The sequence below is a fragment of the Carettochelys insculpta genome, chromosome 3, assembly GCF_033958435.1.
Source record: "Carettochelys insculpta isolate YL-2023 chromosome 3, ASM3395843v1, whole genome shotgun sequence".
Lineage (NCBI taxonomy): Eukaryota > Metazoa > Chordata > Testudines > Carettochelyidae > Carettochelys > Carettochelys insculpta.
In genome coordinates, this window is record NC_134139.1 from 109,079,083 (window position 1) to 109,091,099 (window position 12,017).

Sequence of the window (12,017 nt, forward strand, 5' to 3'; positions counted from 1 at the left end):
CTTTGAAGAGAAACCCATTTTTTTAATATGGAGATATACATCTCATAGAGTTGGAAGGGACCTTCAGAGGTCATTGAGTCCAGTCTCCTGTCCTCACAGCGGAACCTATCACCATCGCTCACAGATTTTTTTGGATAGTAACAGAGAGGAAGCCATGCTAGTCTATACACTATCAAAACAAAAAGCAGTCAAGTAGCACTTTAAAGACTAGCAAAATAGTTTATTAGGTGAGCTTTCGTGGGACAGACCCACTTCTTCAGACCATAGCCAGACGAGAACAGTTCTGGTCTGGCTATGGTCTGAAGAAGTGGGTCTGTCCCACGAAAGAACATAAGAACATAAGAATGGCCATACTGGGTCAGACCAAAGGTTCATCCAGCCCAGTATCCTGTGTGCTGACAGTAGCCAATGCCAGGTGCCCCAGAGAAGGAGAACAGAAGACAATGATCAAGTGATTTATCTCCTGCCATCCATCTCCTGCCCTTGTACTGAAGGCTAGGGCACCATACTTTACCCCTGGCTAATAGCCATTTATGGACCTATCCTGCAAAAATTTATTGAGCTCTTTTCTAAACCCTAATAGAGTCCTGGCCTTCACAGCCTCCTCCGGCAAGGAGTTCCACAGGTTGACTGTGCGCTGTGTGAAGAAAAATTTCCTTTTATTAGTTTTGAACCTACTACCCATCAATTTCATTTGGTGTCCCCTAGTTCTTGTATTATGGGAAAAGGTAAATAATTTTTCTATATTCACTTTCTCCACACCATTCATGATTTTATATACCTCTATCATATCGCCCCTCAATCACCTCTTTTCCAGACTGAAAAGTCCCAGTCTCTCTAGCCTCTCCCCATATGGGACCCGTTCCAAACCCCTAATCATCTTAGTCGCCCTTTTCTGTACCTTTTCTAATGCCAATATATCTTTTTTGAGGTGAGGAGACCACATCTGCACACAGTACTCAAGATGTGGGTGTACCATAGTTTTATATAGGGGAAGTATGATATCTTTTGTCTTATTATCTATCCCTTTTTTAATAATTCCTAACATCCTATTTGCTTTACTAACTGCTGCTGCACACTGCGTGGATGTCTTCAGAGAACTATCCACTATAACTCCAAGATCCCTTTCCTGATCTGTCATAGCTAAATTTGACCCCATCATGTTGTACGTGTAATTTCGGTTATTTTTTTCCAATGTGCATTACCTTACACTTACCCACATTAAATTTCATTTGCCATTTTGCTGCCCAATCACTCAGTTTGCTGAGATCTTTTTGTAGTTCTTCACAATCCCTTTTGGTTTTGACTGTCCTGAACAACTTGGTGTCATCTGCAAACTTTGCCACCTCACTGCTTACCTAATAAACTGTTTTGCTAGTCTTTAAAGTGCTACTTGACTGCTTTTTGTTTTGATAGATTTTTTTGGTTAATTTGTTTTCCCTAGATTCCTAAATGACCCCCTCAAAGAATGAACTCGCAACCATGGGTTTAGTGGGCCAATGCTCAAACCACTGAGCTACCCTTCCCCATTTTTGCTAGATTTGCCCACATATTTATTTTGGCCTGTAAGCTTGCCGCATTAACTCACTTGGTCCAACAGTCAAAGACAGTGTATTCTACATAGATGTTCTTTTTTTCCAAGCATATTGTCTAGGTTTTTGGCTTTAGCAAAACAAAAGACTTTAATTGACAAAAGGCTCTTTTACCCAGTCACTTCTTTCTCCAGTACAGTACTAATTTTCCTCAGAAGATGCTGCTGTGACTTAGGGCTGATGTACACAATCCATCTGAGCACCAATTTAACTGAACAATCTCAGTTAGTTAAATCAGTGCAACTTCATAGTGGGAACACTTTGTTTGGATTAAAAATACCCTATTTTGATTTTTCTTAAATCCAGAATAAGGGAGCCCACACCAATGGACACCTACTTAGTTAAAAGGTTGCTCATATGGTATAAGCAAAGGTCACTGAAGGAACTGTTTTGAGTTTTGCCATGTGAACTGATTGCAGGTTCTAACTTATCCCACTGATTCAATATTCCAACAGCATCTGGTTCTTTACCTAAAAATCCCAGAAGATTGACTTGACTCAGTATGTGATAGCAGATTGTGTGAACTATGCACAAAATGGACTCAAAAGGGTTGCCGTGTTAGTCTGTAGCTGTGAAAATAACAAGCTAGAAGTGGATCTTACCCAGGCACCCTCATTACCTAATAAATAAATTTGTTAGTCTTTAAGGTGCTATGGGACTGCTGTTATTTATGTGCAAAATTATGCGTACAATGGCAGATTTACACTGAACTAGGTGGGAAATATATAACAATGTTAAGTAATTGCCAAATCACCCAGTAACCTTTAGTTACATTGAAATAATTGTGCAAAAACACACACTTCAGAATGATGCACATTGTTTGCTTGAGATACAGGAATAGAATGTCACTCCTTCCACTGCTTATTGTAGGAGCTACACAGATGGAAAAGGCAGCTCCTTAAATCCATGGAATAAATCCTCAAATGACTGATATCTATCTGAAGCTTCTTTGAAGGGCTGGTCTCTACTGGAGGAAAAAAACAATTCAGAAACTGTTTTTATTAACACAATGTTAAACTCAGCTTTCCCCATATAGGGAACTAGGACAGATACATTTAAAACCATGTTAGCTGGTCATGGTTAAACTTCTTGTTTAAAAGTTTTAAAAAACAACTGTGTGTGTCCACACTAAGGCTGCATCTACACTCGCCCCCACTCCTTCCGGAAGGGGCATGGTAATGAGAGGATCAGAAGATGCTAATAAGGCGCAGATTAAAATATCTCAATGCTTTTTAGTATACCCACACAAGATCTCACTTCTGGAAAATCCCCTTCTGGAAGCAAAGGTGCCATGTAGATGGGGCTCCTTCAGAAGGACATAAGCATCCTTCCAAAGGAGTCCCATCTACATGGCAGCTTTGCTTCCGGAAGTGAGATCTCAGGGGATATGCTAGCAAGGCATGAGATATTTTAATCTGTGCCTCGTTAGCATCTTCCGATACATTCTTCTACCATGCCTGTTCTGGAATGGAGGGCGGCAAGAGTAGATGCGGCTTAAGGGTTTGTCTACATTGGGAATTTGAGGGCAGCTACTCAAGTTGCTCTTCATAAAGCCTCCTAGCACAGGGATGCACCCTGAAGTTTGTACAGTGCCAGCCTGCCTCAGTCTTCTACACTTTAATCTTAATGTGGGGAGTAAGAATAAAGTGAAGACACGGCATTCTGTAGAGCTCATGGTTGCTTATTTTAGGAGAAATTAGACTGTGATAATGACTCAAATTGTAGTTGTGAAAGTGAAGACTTTTTTGAACTGGAGCACAGGACCACCTGAAATTCAGCCTTTTCTCCACCCAGAAATGCTATAACTCAGCTTTTGAAATGAGAAACATTTGCAAAAAAAAAAAAAAATCTGGATGATAGAATACTACAACTGGAAGGGACCTCAACAGGTCACTAAGTCCAGTCCCCTGCCCTCACAGCAAGACCAAGTACCATGTATCATCCCTATTAGATATTTATCTCTACTGTACTTAAATATCACCAGTGAGGGAAATTCTGCAAGCACTCAGAATTTATTCAGTGCTTAATCACCCTGACAAGAAATTTTCCTAATGTCCAGCCTAGATCTCCTGTGCTGCAACTTAGGCTCATTGCTTCTTGTCCTAATGTCAGATGCTAAGGAGATTTTGCTCCCTCCTCCTTGTAACACTCTTTTAGGTACTTGAAAGCTGCAAGCTTTTCCCTTCTTAGCCTCCTCTTTTCCAAAGTAAACAAACCCAATTCTTTTAATCTTCTCTCATAGGTCATATTTTCTAAACCTTTAATCATTTTAGTTGCTCTTTGGACTCTCTCCAGGTTCTCTGCAGCTACATCTTTCCTGAAATGTGGTGCCCAGAACCTGACTAATTAGCGCAGAGTAGAGTGAAAGAATTACTTCTCATGTCTTGCTCACAACACTCCTGCTAATACATCCCAGAATCATATTTGCTTCATCTGCAACAGTGTCACACTGTTGACTCATACTCAACTTACTGTCAGTGCGGGCAGAATCGCGGGCAATAAACCCCCCGCTGACCCCGCACCAGCGTCCCGCTCGGATCCCCACGGGGCCTCAGACGAGGGCAAAAGAAGAGACGGCAGAAGTCCGCCGACAGGCAAAGGCTGCTCCACTCCTCAGCAGGCTAACCCCACCCACCTCCGGCAGGGGGCCTAGAGACCAGTGTTATACTGGAGGGGAGAGGCTGGAGGGAAGCTAATTTCCGGTAGGTCAGGAGCTGACTCGCTCGTTAAAAGCAAGGGTGAGATGAGGAGAGGAAAAATAAACTAGATAATGACTGTATTTATTAACAAAAACCAGCAACATACAAACAAACAAACACTGCACATGAACTAAACTTGTATAACTATTCATTAACAACTAACTTAACTAAGTTTAATTATTATAAAAATATATAGTCTAAACACTTACGCTAAATATTAACAAGAATTCCACGGAAGGAGTTTATGAGAGACTTCTCTTATAAAACAAAAAGGTAAAAAGACAATGAGTTTTGAAGTAAGTTTTTCTCCGAGCTAGGGAAGATAAATTAGTTTTTTACCCCTATTTGCTCTGGATGACTAGTTGAGCCACCCTATTGGAAACCTTGAGGTCCAGCCTATCAAGGTTTCCTCCCAACTGAGATAATATATGACGGATTTTCCCAGTGGGGATTGGAGAGAGAAAGAGGGAAGGTTAGGAGGAAAAAGAGAAACCTTAACAATAACAGTTAACTAACAAAACCTTAACCATGGGCTTATTAACCAATTGCGCAGCTTGGAGCAAATAAGTTTAGTTCCGGGTTATGGCTCTTAGTTGATCCGGTAAAACTGCAACCTGAGCCACAGTCTGTTAAGTCCCCCTACACAGCCCGAGTTACTTAATGGAGTATTAGGTTTTAGAATTAGTGTCTCAGGGCGTAGAGGGGGTTTTACGTGTCCAATCAGATGTAAGGGTCCTGTCCAGTAGTCTAGTTGAGTGCGATGGTCACGTCCGGCGAAGAAGAATTAAGGCGACGAGCAGCGAGAGCGTAGGTGCTGCGAAGGTGGCAGGCTCTAGACTTCAATTGATGTGTGCGCAGTACTCCACCCTAAGGGTGAAGCCAGTTCGACACACACCAAATCCGCCTTTGAGCTGCTTGTCGGCGGCGAGGTTGGGGGTGCCGCAGTGATGACAGGCTCTGGGTGCTAACAGGCGAGAGCGCAGTACCTCACCGTAAGGGCGAGGCCAGTTCGTCTCCCACCCAATTTACCTCAGAGCTGCTGCCTTTGCTCTTTTAGTATGAGTGATACAGCTGGTACCTCAGCAGGCGGACCCTGCTGGGCAGATATGGAATTGCTTCAGGGGGTCTTCAAAAAGGCAGGAGCTCTTCGAAAAGTCAGGAGCTCTTCAAAAAGTCTTCGCCTCAGAGGCACCTAGCCTGGGGCTGGTGGACGCCTCGAGGGCCAGCACCTCCCCGTGTAGGTGACAGAGTTGTATCTGCACCAAGGGCCCCGAGCGCTGTGCGGCGCTGCCTTATATTCCCTGATCTCATACATTATTCATGAGTCTATTTACATACGGACGTTCTGAAGGTCCTGCTTTCAAACAGGTCCTCCTCTAGAAGCTGCCCCACCTGTATCCAATGAGGAGCCTGGATTTCAAATCTATGATTTTTGAAATGTTTGTGAGTTCAGGTTACCGGGAAAACCAACTGACACAGAGTGACCGTTATAGGGGGCTGCTAACTGGCAGCCTATGTACCTTTTAGAGTCTACCTGCCCCTGTAATGATATTAAAGGCCCAAGGCTTGTTTCCCCTGGCCCACGGGGGCGATTATGCCTGAGGGATGAAAAATCCCTGACACTTACAGTCCACTATGACCACTGGATCCGTTTCTGCAGTATTCCTTCCTAGTAAATCATTTCCCATTTTGTATGTATGAAACTGATTGTTCCTCCCTGGCTATGTCTACACTAGCCCCCCTCTTTCGAAAGGTGGATGCTAATGTGACACTTTGGGGTATGCTAATGAGCTGCTGCAACGAATATGCAGCAGCTCTTTAGCATAATGGCAGCCACAGCACTTCGAAAGTGCTGCTTTTGATCGCGCATGGCTCATCTACATGGGGTCCTTTTCAAAAGGATCCCGCACACTTTGAAATCCCCTTATTCCTATAATCAAATAGGAATGCCAGGGCTGCCATTATGCTAATGAGGCATTGCATATTCATTGCAGTGCCTCACTAGCATATCCCAAAGTGTCTCATTAGCATCCCCCTTTTGAAAGTTGGGGTGGGGGCTAGTGTAGACATAGCCCCTAAGTGGAATACTTTGCATTTGTCCTTGCTGAATTTCATCCTATTTTCCCCTAGCCATTTTTCCAGTTTGTCCAGACCATTTTGAACTCTGACCCAATCCTCCAAAGCATTTGCAACCTCTCCTAGCTTGGTGTCATCTGAAAACTTGATAAGCTTACTCTCTGTGCCATTATGTAAATCACTGATGAAGATATTGAACAGAATTGACCCCTGTGGGAACTCCCCTTGCTATTTCTTTCCAGCACGACTGTGAACCACTAATAGATTAAAGGAGTTTTATTGCAGGAACGTTTACAACCAAACAAAGCCAAATTGCACAGGATAAGAAAGAAAGCACATATAAGTCGCCAACACACACCTGGGTTACAGCAGTAACAAGCACTTAGCATAGTAACAGAGAGATAGCTGTCCTAGTCTACATACTACCAAAACAAAAAAGCAGTCCAGCAGTACTTTAAAGACTAACAAAATAGTTTATTAGGTGATGAGCTTCATAGCCATACCACAACAGACTCTGAAGAAGTGGATCTGTCCCAGGAAAGCTCATCACCTAATAAACTATTTTGTTAGTCTTTAAAGTGCTGCTGGACTGCTTTTTTGTTTTGAAAGCACTTAACATAGTTAACAAGCGTACATCATAGCCTGCCTGGCCCCAGATATGTATGTTTTGTAAATTATACTTAAGACAATAAGTAACAACCCTCTAGGCAAACTTCCATTACATGTAAAACAGTCAAGTAGCACTTTAAAGACTAGCAAAATGGTTTATTAGGTGAGCTTTCGTGGGACAGACCCACTTCAGACCATAGCCAGACCAGAACAGACTCAATATTTAAGGCACAGAGAACCAAAAACAGTAAGCAAGGAGGACAAATCAGAAAAAGATAATCAAGGTGAGCAAATCAGAGAGTGGAGGGGTAGGAGGGAAGGTCAAGAATTAGACTGAGCCAAGTATGCAGACAAGTATGTGTGTGACTGAAATGCAATTATCGCACCATTTTGGAAAGGGAAACAGCTGAGCTGACTTTTATATTCAAATTTGGCACATTAACACATGGTTTAAATCGTGCTGGGAACTTTCTGAGTCACTATAGGGGCTTGTCTGCATACTAATTCTTGACCTTCCCGCCCCCACCCGTCCACTCTCTGATTTGCTCACCTTGATTATCTTTTTCTGATTTGTCCTCCTTGCTTACTGTTTTTGGTTCTCTGTGTCTTAAATATTGAGTCTGTTCTGGTCTGGCTATGGTCTGAAGAAGTGGGTCTGTCCCACAAAAGCTCACCTAATAAACCATTTTGCTAGTCTTTAAAGTGCTACTTGACTGCTTTTTGTTTTGATAGTGTATAGACTAGCACGGCTTCCTCTCTGTTATTATTCCATTACATGTAGTATAGTCTTAGTTTTTCACAGTAAGTGAATACAGTAATGGATGAATTTGCCCCTATTGGGGATAAGTCCCAAGAATTAAAAAAACAAACAAGCAAAACAACCCTCCCTTCAGTTTAACTCAGTCCATCAGGAATGGAAGCCAATGCTTCCCTGGACACAGTACCTGGTTGGTTCCAGGCATGTAACTACTGAGAACAGTTATTCAACCAGATAGGCACCCACCTGGTAGTAGCTCCATCTAGATTGTATTTACCTAGTTTACCCATAAGAAGGTCATACAATACTGTCTCAACAGCTTTGCTAAAGTCTAGGTATTCCTCATCCACCACTCTCTCTTTATTCACAAGGCTTGTGATCCCATCAAAGAAAGCTATCAGCAAGCTATCATGACTTGTTTTTGACAAATCCATGATGTTACTTATCACCCTCTTATCTTCCAGAAGTTTGCAGCTGGATTCCTTATTTGCACCATCATCTTCCCTGGCACCGAAGTTAAACTGATCAGTCTGTAATTTCCCTTTTTTATAAAGGGGCACTATGCTTGTCCCTTTCCAGTTTCTGGAACCTCTCCTGACTTCCATGACTTTTCATGGATGTAACATTTTATGCTAACTCTCAGTTTGTGCTGTGTTTATATCTGAATTACAAACACCAGAAAATAGGTAGAGTGAGACGGTGCCCGTACAAGGTTGAACACCTAGCAATGATAAGTGTCGTTGGAAAGAATCAAGTATCAGAGAGGTAGCTGAGTTAGTGTCTTCAAAAACAATGAGAAGTCTTGTGTCACCTTATAGACTAACAGATATTTTGGAGCATAAGCTTTCGTGGGCAAAGACCCACTTCATCAGATGCATGAGTTCCCTTCAGAGACCTCTTGTTCCTTCCTCAATTTAAATTCCAAACTGGCTCCCAAGAGCTCAAACTCAGAGTCAAGATTCATTTATACGTTAAAAAAAAGTCAGTGATGGTGGATCTGTCCCAAGAAAGCTCATCACCGAATAAATCATTTTGTTAGTCTTTAAAGTGCTCCATTTCTGCTGCTTTGTTTTGTTGGGCTACAGACTAACATGGCTACCTCTCTGCTACAACTCAGGGATCAGTTATGGAACTCCCGTCCCAGTAGATTATACAGTTTGGGGTCTTTTAAGGCACAGCACATGCCTTGCCCCTTACACAGCAACCAGAAACGTGGCTCACACAACCAGCCTGCAAGCCGTGGGTCGCAGCTTGCTGCGGGCTTGAGAGCCCCACTCAGCGGTGTTACCCGGTGCAGGGCGGAGCCGGAGCCAGCCCCAGCGCGTCTGCTGCTTCTGTGGGGCGTTTCCCCGCCCTACGACCCAGCCGCGGGCTGGAGCCGGTACACACACACCGCCACGAGGCAGCGACCCACCCCACCTCCCCCTGTTCCCGGCCACTCTCCCTCGCCCCCCGGGCGCTCCCAGCTCCACAGACCGATCCCTGCTCCCCCCGCGGCCGAGCGCCAGCCCCCGCACCGGAAGGGGAAGCGCCGCCTGGCAGGAAAGGCAGCTTTGCATGAAGTTTGCTCGGGACAGTCTGCGGCTGAGCGGGGCAGGTAATGGGGGCCGGGGCGGGCAGCTGGGGACGCAGCTCCACTCCGGGGAGCGCCCGGCCAGGGGGAGCTGGCGGAGAGCGGCGCGTCGCTGCCCCTTTCGAAGGCCGACGGACGCGGCTGGCGTCTGCCTTGCCCCGAGCTCAGCTGAGCCTCTGCGGAGCGGCGGCCGCGGCACGTGGGGAGGGAGACTCAGCACCTGGCCGGGGTCCTGCTCTCGGAGATCTTCTCCCCGGTAGGCCCCAGGGCTGCCCCCACCCCCCCGGGCTGCCCGAAGCCAGCTCGTGTAGCCATTCCGCAGCCGCCGGCTTGCAGCCCTGCAGGTGCCATTGGCCAAACTAACAGCGCCCGAGCAGCCCCTTCGCGTTCCGTCGGGAATTTCAGTCCAAAATGCCTGTCAGCACCTCCGGCTGTAAGCAGAGAGCTAAAGAACCCCTTCCCCACTCAGCGCCTGCTTCTCTGCCCCGGTAGTCATCCCCACCCCAGGCAGGGGGCCAGACACCCACAGCTCCTCTGACCCGCCCCCCGCCAGCCTGTACATTCAAACCTCCTTCTCCGCAGAGCCCATCTGCACCCCCCAGCTGATAAAGCCAGACCTCCCCCAGAGCCCACCTGCATCCACAGCTGATGGAGCCAAACCTCCCCCCAGAGCCCACCCGCACCCCTGAGCCAGTACAGCCAAACCTCCTCTCCAGAGCCTATCTGCTCCTCTCCCCCACCCCCACCAATGCACCTAAGTCACCTGCTCCCCAGAGCCCACTTGCACCCCCCAGCCAATACGCCTATCTTTCAACCTGGAGCCTATCCTTCTCAGAGCCCAGCTGTGAGGTCACCCTCTGCCCACACACCCATCCCTCCTGAACCCAGGGTTCCAGAAGGAGAAAAAGCCCGATGCTCATTTACAGCTTGCACAGAGATTCCTGAGTCCTAGCCTCTCTTCCCCTCAGGGCATGCTGGGAACCCTCTAGCTCACTTGCCCTCTTCCAGCAGTGTTTTCTATACACAAATGAGTCTCCGCTGAGCCAGTGGCCCCTAGTAGTGCTAGCAGCACTGCACCTCATTTCTGTGGGTGTAGGTAATTTTGCATGTTAATTTATTCAAAATTGTGCATTGTGTAATAGTGCAGAATTCCCCCAGGAATAGAAGATAACATGAAAAGTGTTTTAGAGCCATGTCTGGCAGCAAAGTGGTTGATGGCACCTTTCCCCCCTGAATTGCCTTTATGTCTCATCTGGTGCATTTTGTACAATTGTTTTTTTGGGAGAGACTTTTGTGTATTCCACCTAGCCTTGAATACAGGTGTTACTTGTGAACATACCTTATCTTTGCAAAATGGTGTAATGGCTTAATATTTTTCTAAAACCCTCCCATTTTGTGTCCTATTGTGGTGGGAGTTTTCTGAAAGGCATATGTTAAAATCAGGTAGGGTTGTATGATGAACGAGAGAAGATGCTCCTCTTCCTCATGAGATTGAAAGTAAGAATTACCTTTCCACCTCAGTTTCCATGTAAGTGGTAGTGCAATGGAGTGTCATTGATTTGATTGAAGAGCAGTTTGAGGCAAAACTAGTTAAGCAGAGCCACAGGTAAAACTTTGCAGAATAGAAAGCTATTTAAACCCCATGTCCATTTCTTTATAGGCTGTCTCAAATGTAAAAAAAAAAAAAGGTAAACAATTTTTTTTGGGTTAAACTGCTTAAACTAAGCCCTTATAACAAAAATAATACTTGGTTCTACAGATCACATTCTTTCAGTAATGTGGGTAAATTGTTTTCTGCCACAATGTTCCCTTTAAAGTGCATATCTAAACATGGTGTTTTTTATGTTAAAGGCGTTTATATTCAACAAGAGGTCCTATGGCACCTTATAGTCTAACAGATATTATATATAGATATTGGTGTTTATATTGGAATATCTTATTCCTAAAAGTTTAGGAGATCAGCTTTACTGAAATAAGCACCTTTATACCAGTAAAACTGTGTCAGCAATAGGGGATTGTATATAACATTTTCTGAATGGCAATAGGTATAGCACTGCAAAATCTTTGTGTAGCCCAACCTAAAATGAAGAAATTATGTTGAAGTGCTTTAAGAAAGGAAAAAGGATGTTCCTGGTGAGCACAAGTTAAGGGGTAAATGGCCTTGCCTAGATCTGAATGGTTGGCACTTGATTATTTGCTTTCTTAAGCATCAGGAAATCTGGAACCAAATCTGATTCCTTAATGCCTGGATTGCCACAATGTAAATGAAAATTCTGCGCCAGGTACTGCCCTAGATTCAGCTTCTGCCAGTGGCATAAATAAAGAATCTGATTTCCCAGTGCATTGTGCTTGATAATGTCACACCAATAAAAGTGAGTACAAAGACACTACAAAACAGAATGGTTCTTTTTTACCCCTGCTCTGTAAATTATGACGTGAAGTGCAAAGCAGAGAACCATGCTTTTGTGTACAGTCAGTGACTAAGGTTATGTCTCTACTTCAAATGCTGCAGCAACACAGCTGCACTGTTATAATTGCATCACAAAAGTGCTTCAGTGTAGACATTCGCTATAGCCAGAAGAAGTCTCCCAATGCTGTAGTTAATTCATCTGGAGAGGCAGTAGCTAGGTCAACGGAAGAATTCTTCTTTCAGCCTAGCACTGTCTGTCATGGGGCTTAGGTTACTATAGATACATCTTTCAGGAGTGTAT

At 44.6% G+C, this 12,017-nt stretch overlaps 1 protein-coding gene across 2 annotated transcripts in view; it reads left to right on the plus strand.

The window, feature by feature from the left end:
• Window positions 1-9,274: 9,274 nt before the first annotated feature.
• SAMD3 (sterile alpha motif domain containing 3) overlaps window positions 9,275-12,017 on the plus strand; it is an 89,652-nt gene continuing 86,909 nt past the window's right edge. Inside the window, exon 1 of one of the 2 annotated variants that reach the window (XM_074988767.1) lies at window positions 9,275-9,330. The gene's annotated coding sequence lies outside the window, so the exon portion shown is untranslated. Of the gene's footprint in view, window positions 9,331-9,453; window positions 9,563-12,017 lie in introns of those variants that run through there. The other variant, XM_074988768.1, reaches the window with a different exon arrangement.